Consider the following 9917-nt stretch of genomic DNA (forward strand, 5'->3'; position numbering starts at 1 on the left):
CATGATCCAGTAGTTGTTTGTCTCTCTTTTGCTCAGCTTCTTTATTCTCTGTCATTTGATCTTCTATACCACTAATTCTCTCTTCTGTCTCATTTATCCTAGAATTAAGAGTTTCCATTTTTGATTGCACCTCATTAATAGCTTTTTAAATTTCAACTTGTTTAGATTTTAGTTCTTTTATTTCTCCAGAAAGGGCTTTTATTTCTCCAGAAAGGGATTCTCTAATATCTTCCATACCTTTTTTGAGCCCAGCTAGCGCCTTGATAATCATCGTTCTGAACTCTAGTTCTGACATATTGCCAATGTCCATATTGATTAATTCCCTAGCTGTAGGTACTGCCTCTTGTTCTTTTTTTTTTATCCAGATATGAATATATGAACGAGAGAATAAAAGACTAAAAGGGTGGCAAAGACCCCAGAAAAATATATGCTAACTAAATCAGAAGAGACCCAAAAACGGGGAGGGGGGAGTAAAAAGGGAAAATTAAGATAAAAAATAAAAAATATATATATATTAGACTGGCAAATAGAACAGAGCCACCCAGTTGATTTTGGTGTATTCTGGTCTCTTAGAAGAAACTAACTCCCAAAATTTAAAGAAAGAAAAACTTATATATACAGAAAAATAAGGGTAAACACGATGAAGTGATGGAATATGACTGTAAAGATGAAAATTTTAAAAAGGAATTGATAAGTTGGTTGAAAAAAGAAAAAAAAGCAAAAGAGGTGAGAATGTGTTCAGACTGGAGACTAGAACAAAGGCATGTGCTAGATTTAGGGTATATTTTGATCTATTAGAAGAAATTGTATCCCAAAATTTTAAAGAAAAATAAGTCCTATATGTATACAAAACTAAGATTAAATACAATGAAGGGATAAAAATGACTAAAACAATGAAAATTTTAAAAAACATTTTAAAAAGATAATGTTAAGATAAAATAGTTTAAAAATGTTAAAAGAGGAAAGAGGAAAATTTAAAAAATAGAAGAAGAAAAAAATAAAGTTAAAACAAATTCACTTTGCAAGTCTAAAGGATCATGGGAAAAATGCCATGAATTCTATGCTTGCTTTCCCCTAGGTCTGGAGTTCCACTGTTCTCCTTGATTGGTGAGGTTGGTCTTGGCTGGATGTCCTTGCTGATCTTCTGGGCGTGGGGCCTGTTGCAGTGATTCTCAAGTGTCTTTGCTTGAGGTGGGGCCTTGCCAGGGGCAAGGCTAAGTAATCTGCTCAGGTTTGTGCTCAGGAGCTTTTGTTCCCTGAACTCCTTCCATACAGCTTTGGAGGACGGAAATAAAAATGGCGGACTCCCAATCTCCGGCCCAGAGGAGCTGAGAGCTCGGGGACTACTCCTCAGTGTGCCTTCAGAGAAAAGCAGTCAATCACTCCTGTCTTCCTGGTCTTTGGCTGCACTCCATGCTCACCTGGCCTGTGACTGGAAGTTTTTGTCTCTGGTGCATGGCCCTGTTTGGAGTATCCAAACCCAATATGCTCCCCCGCCACTCCTCCCAGAGGAGGAAGGTTAGTCTCCCCGGATCTGCCACTTGTGGGGTCCCTGCTCAAAGAGCAGTGGCATGACTGTGTCACGGATCACAGTTTAAGATAACCCTGAGGTGAGAGCTCATTCCTCTGCTCCATCTCTGCAGCTGGCTTCCCTACTCATACCTGTGAGCTCTGCTACACTCAGACACCATCGATCCTTCTGTGACCCCTTAGGACCTGAGACCACACTGTCCCCACAATGGCTCCACCCCCCACCTAGCCTCTAGAGTGGGGTCCCTCAGTGGAGCAAACTTCTAAAAGTTCTGATTTTGCGCTCCGCTGCTCCACTGCTTGCCAGGAGCTGGCTCCTCCTCCCGCAGTCTATCTTCCTGTTGCTTTGGATTCACTTCTCTGCACGTCCTACCTTCCAGAAAGTGGTCGATTTTCTGTTTCTAGAATTGCTGCTCTTCTTCTCTTCTATCTCCTGTTGAGTTTGTAGGTGTTCAGAATAATTTGTAACTATTTAGCTGAACTTCTAGGACCTAATGCTGTTTCAGTCTGCTCCTCCTCTGCCATCCAGCTTCCTTCTTCGCCTTTTAGAATTTTTGACTGATCTGTTTAACTTGGGCTGATGCTACCAAATAAGAGAATTTGCCCTTGCTTTTACTACAGAAATGTCTAGTGGGGGGCGGAGAGAATAATGGGAAATAGTGAAGACTTGATAGGATCTATTGAGCTCTAGTAATTCTTTACTTAGGAGCTAGCAGGATGCAGATGGCAGATCGGTATCATTTCATGATATTCATTGTTCAATTCAAGACCCGACTTGTGAGAAGGATTATGAGGGTGACCCATCATCTCAGTTTGCCTAGGAGTCTCCTGGTCCTCATCCTGAAAGTTCCACATCTCTGGAGACTTTCAGTCCTGGACAAACTGTGACAGTTTGTCACCCCTGTCCAAGAGCTTACCAGGAGCCCTGCCATGATTCTCTGAGAATTAAATGGAGAAAAGCCAAAGTATCCCCACTTTTGCAGATATCTCTCAGTTTTCTGACCCTGTCCCTTGGCAGTGGCCTATGGAAGGTAAAAGGAAGCTACTTCTCTACCTCCCCTTTTTGCCCTGAATGTGAGTTTCATACCATGTGACCTAAGAAGTCACACCAAAAGAACATCCCTATCCAACCCTGTGTTCGCAATTAGTCTGTCAACTTGGCCAAGACATCTTTGGAGCCTAAATGATTATTTCTAGAAAATCATCTAGAATCATAAGTGCTACTGTAAATTGACTCATTCATATTCACATTCACATTTGTATGGGTAAGTTTAACAAACCATCACTTAGAACACTGTTCTGAACTTAGGGGACAGCAGATAGGAATATTTTAATGGAGCCAAGGAAATAAGTAAATCAGGGCATCATCCTCTAGGTGGGGCCTCAGTGATACTTTCTGTCCAGCCAGGGCAGGAAGAGACACTGGATCCCTTGGAAGGAAGTTACTCATTGTTTATAAACCAACTTATAATGTGTGTTGACTCTTCTTTAGGTTCCAGAACAGAGATACACTCCCAAGTTACGAGCTTAGACTTGGACCATGCATATACTTAGTCCAATGGTGTTTTTCCTCTTGGCTCTGCACAGCTACCCTGCCCCTGTGTGTGGGTCTCATTTACTACACTAATGCCCAACACCTCCTGGTGGCAGGCTTACGTCTCTCTCTTCTTTTTCCTTTCTCTTTTTGCTCATCATAAACTAATTTGTTTCTTCTTCCATACACATATGTTCTTCCTAACTCCTGCCCCTTTTCTTGATTTAAAGTTACCCCCTTCAGCCATATTATTCTCTTTCCCTTCTTGTGTCCCTTTACAAGTATATACATTCCTACATGTGTGTGTAGACGTATGCGTCCATGTACACACACACATACACACACAGATATCTATATCCTTACAGCCTACTTATATATACCTGTTTCAAGTAAAAATGATGGGCAGAGATTTGAAGTTAAATTCAACATAATAAAGACTCAAGACCTACAATTTCTAGAGTATTTGAAAGTGCTCAGGAGATTTTCTTCACAATTTTTACAAAAATCTCCATCTGCCCCTTTATGCACCACTAATTTACCCAGCCTTTACTCAAGCACTAGCACTCAACATAAATAGAATAATTTCCTACTCGTTTTTCCTTTTCTCCTTTCTTCCTTTCTCTTTTCTTCCTTTTTCTCTTACTTAAAAAATGATAACAAGCACGGTAGCAGCAACTTTTACTACTTCTGTTGTAAATCTAAGGCATATGCAACAATATTGCATGTTAAACAAGGTTTTGTGGACCAGGTAGAGACGTAAACAGTATTTTACTAGAAATGATTAGAGACAGGGAAAGTAGCTGGCAAGGTGCCTTAACAATGAGACTAGATGTTTGAGACAGTTAAAGACACAAGCAGGAATGCCTGGGTGGCTCTGTCAGTTGAGTGTCCAACTCTTGGTCTCTGCTCAGGTCATGATCTAAGAGTTGTGAGATGGAGCCCCACATCAGGCTCTACACTCAGTGGGAAGACTGCTTGAGATTCTATCCCTTTGTACCTCTTCTTGCTCTCTCCCCCTTTCTCAAATAAATAAATGTTAAAAAAAAAAAAAAGACATAAGCACATCAGGTTTTGAGCTGTGATCCTTTATTTGTTGTGGGAGGGACCTCAGATAGCTTCTAGATACCTGAAATGTGGCATGTGTTGAAAATAGAGCAGAGGGCCCCAGTATATTCTGGAAAGTTCTGTTACAGTCCAGTGGTCCTCACCTGAGAGTATAATGTCCCCCAGACCTTAAAGAAAAGAGGATATGTCAGTCTTGCCCTTCCAGCTGGATCTCCTTCCCTGAGGCCCTGGCTGCTGGAATGAGGAGGGCAGCTCTGGGCCATCTCAGTTTCAAATAACGGATTTAAATTGCATCTGTATGCCAGTGACTTCTTGTATTTGACAGAGGTCTTTTTATTAATTCACAGGGCAAACCTGTAAAACACAGCTATTATCACTATTTTATAGATGCTAAGTAATTTGCCCAAGTTAATAGTATATTTGACTTTTCTTTCTCCCTCAGCTCCAAAGAATCAAAGCCTTGTTGATTTTCACTTCAGCATGCTACTCATGCTCATTGATTCTTTTTCATTCCTCTGTCACCCACCCTCTTCTAGGCCTGGGTCCCTTCATGCCCACACCCCTATAGTAGCCTCCTCCCCACCCTCCTGTCTCCTGCCTGCCTCAGCTTCAGTATTTCCAGATAGCCAAATGCTGCTGCTAGGGTTCAAGGTTTCATTCATTGTCATTATGCTGCTCTAGCTCTATCCCTTCCCTATGCACACCGTTCAAGGACATCCCCATCCCTCTGTGAGATGTGACCAAACCCTTCAGCCCTGCATTCAGGGTTTCCTGCAATAGTCTCTCAGCCTACCCTTGCAGGCTTATATTTCGCCCCCCACATGCGGCATGACAGTCAAACTCTTAGATTCCTTTTGCCCAAAACACTTGAACTCCACATTCACACTTCTGCTTATTACATTTCTCCACCTGAAATTCCACCTCTTCTCCCTTCTACCCATCTAAATCTGTGCAGCTCAGAACTCACCCTTCTGCGAAAAGTCATACTTAGGGTCTATAAGTCCTCGAGTGTTCATCATGTAGATCGAGGGACACCTCTGTCATTTCTGTTTAATATTGTTACTCTCCTCTTTATGGTTCTTAACTTTTCATGAATTTCCCCATTTTTCATGTTTTCCCAGTTATATAGGCAGCTTGGAGGCAAGAGTCATGTTTTCTACTGTTTTGATGTGGCAAGATAATATCTTGAAATATTAATCTTTGTGCTTTTGTTTTCCTCTTGTCCTTGTAAGTGATTTTCCTTCCTCATTGCTGTAGGGAGAAAAATAGGAGCAAGAGAAAAAGCAAGAGACTGTTAATGTTCCAGGTTTCTTTTTAATTTCTGAAATAGATTTTTTTTTGAGAATCAAAAGGGGCAAGCTTTATAAATAGCCAGAATTTATACCATAACAGTGGAATTGGATAGAGTGTGCCATATTGCCCGTGGTCTACTTGGCAAAAGAAGGCCTGCATCTGCCTCAAGATTCTTCTGAGACCAGGTTAAAATGATCCACACAGATACCTTCTGCCAATACTGTGGTGCAGGATGTACGTAACAGCACCAACCCTCAAAGAGGGCTTTGATACCCTGGGGGAGTTGGAAGTGGGAAAGGAAAACCCCAGCACTGAGACTTGGGAGGACAGACAGTGGGAAGCTCCCTCTCTGTTACTTTGTATCTTGTATCTGTGCTGACCAAAACTGTAGTCGCTAGCCACACTGAATACTTGGAATGTGGTGCATGGGACTAAGGAATTGAATTTCAATAACCACATGTGGCTAGGGGCTGCCATATTGAACACAGCAGTTCTAGAGTACCTGACTGTAGTCTGTCTGATTCCAATGATTCCCAGTGGCTAGCACCATTCCTGATGCATGGTAGGTACCCAATAAATATTTTTAGTATGAATTAGTGGCTGCCACAGTTTAGAAGCAATACATACATGCTGACCACTAGTTTAAGATAGACCTGAGGTCTCTCAGCTTCAGTGTTCTCTGTTCTACTGTTCATACAGAAGCTCCTGTGGTTTTCCCCATTTAAAAAGCTTTATAGGAATTGATTTTTCCAGTGGTGTATAATTCCCAGATCATTGACATCAACAGATAGCTAGCTATTGAGCCTGACAATCACTGCACAGTTTTGAATCTGAAAGCACCTAGACCAAGCTTGCCAAGGCTTTAAATTGCTCTCTAACACCCTGAAGGGAACCTGGGTCACAAGTTTTTTTTCATTTTTCCTGGCTGAGTTTAATTTTGCTTTAGATATTATATTTGGGCCCTCATTCCCAATCGGGACCTTCTCGGTCTGTGGATAAAGAGATACAGTCATATTGATATTCGAATGACAGCAGCTCTGTCTGCCCCTTGCTAGGTCTGTGTCCCACCATGATTTCTACTGCTGCTGCCTTCTTGGAGAACACTTTTGAACGAGGCAAAGCAAGGTCCCCTGGGAGCTGCTTTGTGTCCTTAGAAATGTCTAGGCTCCAGTGTGGAACAGGGCCGACCTCTACTTTTCTACCTGGGTCTTGAGGCAGTGGCTGATGCTCCAAGTTCCAAGACAGCTTTCATTTTGTTTTGTTTTGTTTTGTTTTGTTTTGTTTTGTTTTGTTTTGATGAACATAGATCGTTCAGCTCCTAGCCCTTCCCACCCCTTTGGGGATCCAAACCAGTTGATTAGGCAGAAGGACTAGACTGAATTAAATAATCAACAAATACATGTGCATTCTATTATATGCAAAGCTTCTGCTCCCCCGCCCCAGTTAGTAGATATGGAATAAGTACCCCGCCTACAATCCAGGCAAGACGTCTACCATCTGTCTCTCCTTCATGTAGGAAACTTGAAACTCCTGTACATTTCAGTTCATGAAGCTAGAGACCCATAAGTTTTACAAGTTAACACCAGTTGCCAGATGTTGAAATTTAGGTTGGGCTCAGCTGGGAATAATTACAAATCATTCCTTTAAGCCAAAGGTTATCAAATCTTAGTGTGTATCAGAATCACCAGGAGGGGTTATTAAAACCCAAGATGCTGGGCTCCACCTGCAGAATTTCTTATTTAGTAGGCCTTGGGTGGGACCCAAGAATTTGCATTTCCAACAGGTTCCCAGGGGAGGCTCATCCTGGTCTGGAAAACACACCTGAAGAACCACTGCCTTAATCATTTGGTGACTAGCTTTCTGGAGAAACAGTTCATGCATGTATCACAATCCTCCAACTTCATCTTCATTTTCACCTGTCCTAAACCTTAGTTTAGGCTCAGGCAACTTGTTTTGTAAGTGGTAGAAAGCAGTGATTCACCGAGGAGTCAAGGCTTTGAGTAATTTGGGTAAATCTCTGTAGTCTCACTATAAGGACCTGTGAAATAAGGCGGAGTTCTGTCTGCTGTCTGAGCCCATAAGAATGAGTCCACCGTCGGATAGACATTGTTACTCTAATTTTATAATATAAATTATTTCAGAACAAGATCAGACAATAGGACTTTTATGCTTTTTTTCATTTTTAAGTGACTTTTTATTTATTTTCTTTATTTGGGTGAAATTTCCCCAAAGCTGCAAAACGTTTACTGAGTTCAATTAATTCATTAACGAATCACTACCTTACAGCTGTTTCATGCACATGACTTTAAAGGATCAGCTGGATGAAATTTTCAGTATCTATCGCCAAATGTGTTAGGAAGACAGAGCTTCACTTAAAATATTTTAAGAACATATTAAGAACGTAATATATTATTAATTAATAATTAATAGTTAATTCTTAATTATTAAGAACTTAATATTTTTAAGAAAAGTATTTTAGATTTTCCTGCATGCTTACTCTCCCTTCTGGTCAATAAGTTCTTCCCTCCATGCTCAAACTTCACTGTTGCAATTTAAACTCATTCTGGCTTGTTTCTATCTCATATAATGGGAATGAGCTGTACTGTTAATTATCTATTGGTAATTACTCTTAATTTATTTGAAGACAGCTAGTCACTCTTTTTCTTTTTCATGCAGAATTACCTCCAACCCGTTATAAAGCATCCCTCATAGATCCTAATTTCAGTCTCCTTAATTTGCTCGTAACTGTCCTCTAGACCCTTTGTCCCAGGCTTTTTTTTAAAGTGCAGACCCAGACTGTGAATCCCTGGCTCCTGACAGATGTGCCCTCCTCATGAGGGCCCTCAAGAGTGAAGATTCCTAATCCTGTGGTTGCTGGACCATCAGCCTTGCTGTGCTCAGTCTCCATCCCACGCAGTGGTAAAGCAGGACAGCCACACGTCATCTGGTTTGAGAAACGTGGTGACGTTGCAGGGTTCTCTTTTTAATAGTTTTTTTTTTTTTAAATATATGAATTCGAAGAAGCTTTTAGATTTATACGAATTGGCTTGGTTTACCATTAAGTAAAATTAATATTGGGTTCAATTAATGAATGCAGATTTGTCTGTCCTTCATTTTCATCCCTGGGTTCCTTTGATTTTTTTTTTCAGGTGTTTTTCATAAACAAAAGTTAAGGCAGTTCTCATGGGTATGTGACAAAAATAATGATATTTTTTTAAATTGTGAGAAACCTATTGCTCTAGGCTCTCCTAGGGAAAAAGCTAGATACAGACAGCAATAGTAGCGTCTTTCACCCTAATTGTCACCACTCCCTCATTACTGAGGTCTGGGGCCCCACCAACTTCCCTTCTCCTCTGAGTTCTGTGTGCCTCAAATCCATTGACTGCAGTCACCATTCTTATATCATTCTCCTACTGTGAGACAACAGAATGAGGAAGAGATCTCTCCTCACAGGTTACACTTAGATCAGCATATGGTATAAAATCTTTACAATGGGTAGCCTAATTCCCGGTTTCTTGTCTTTCATGATATTATTATAAATTTTACTTCCTTGTATGTATAATTTACATTTTCAGAATATATTGATATTTTTATGTTAAACATTTACTTTAAAAAAATTTTTTTTGAAAGAGAAAAATGTCTTTTTATCGACATATTTACCATTTCTGGCTCTCTTTATTCCTTTATGCATTTCCATCTGCTATCATTTTCCTTCTGCCTGAAGAACTTCCTGTTGCATTGCTTATAATTCATGTTGGCTGGCAGGGAGCATTGTTTGTCTGAAATATCTTTAGTTTGCCCTCAAGTTTGGAAGTTTTTTATGGTTAAAAAATTTTAGATCGCTGCTTTTTTCCTTTCATACTTTAAAGATGACTTTCCATTGTCTTCTGATTTGCATAGATTCTGTGGAGAAGCTTGCTAAAATTCCTATCATTATTCCTTTTTACATACAGTATCTTTTTCCCTTGCTTTAAAAATTTTTTTCTTGGGCGCCTGGGTGGCTCAGTGGCTTAAGCCGCTGCCTTTAGCTCAGGTCATGATCTCGGTGTCCTGGGATCGAGCCCCGCATCGGGCTCTTTGCTCAGCGGGGAGCCTGCTTCTCTCTCTCTCTCTCTCTCTGCCTCTCTGCCTACTTGTGATCTCTCTCTCTGTCAAATAAATAAATAAAGTCTTAAAAAAATTTTTTTTCTTTATCACTGGCTTTAATAGATTACAATGTACCTCTTTTTCATGCTTATTCTGCCCTAATTCATTTGAGTTCCTCAATCTGTGAGTTTATAGAATTCATCAAATTTGGAAAATTTTGACCATTATTTCTTTAAAAATTTTTCCCTCCCTCCTTTTTTCTGAAATTGCAATTGCATAGAAATTAGCCCACTTGACACTGTGTCCCAGGTCACGGCTGCTCTTTTCATGTTTTTCCAGTTGTTTGTTTCATTTTGGATATTTTATTATTGTGCCTTGATAATCATTGAACTTTCCTCTTCAGTGTCTA

This window comes from Enhydra lutris, unplaced genomic scaffold, assembly GCF_002288905.1.
Source record: "Enhydra lutris kenyoni isolate GAN:26980312 unplaced genomic scaffold, ASM228890v2 scaffoldscaffold50, whole genome shotgun sequence".
NCBI classification, from domain to species: Eukaryota; Metazoa; Chordata; class Mammalia; order Carnivora; family Mustelidae; genus Enhydra; species Enhydra lutris.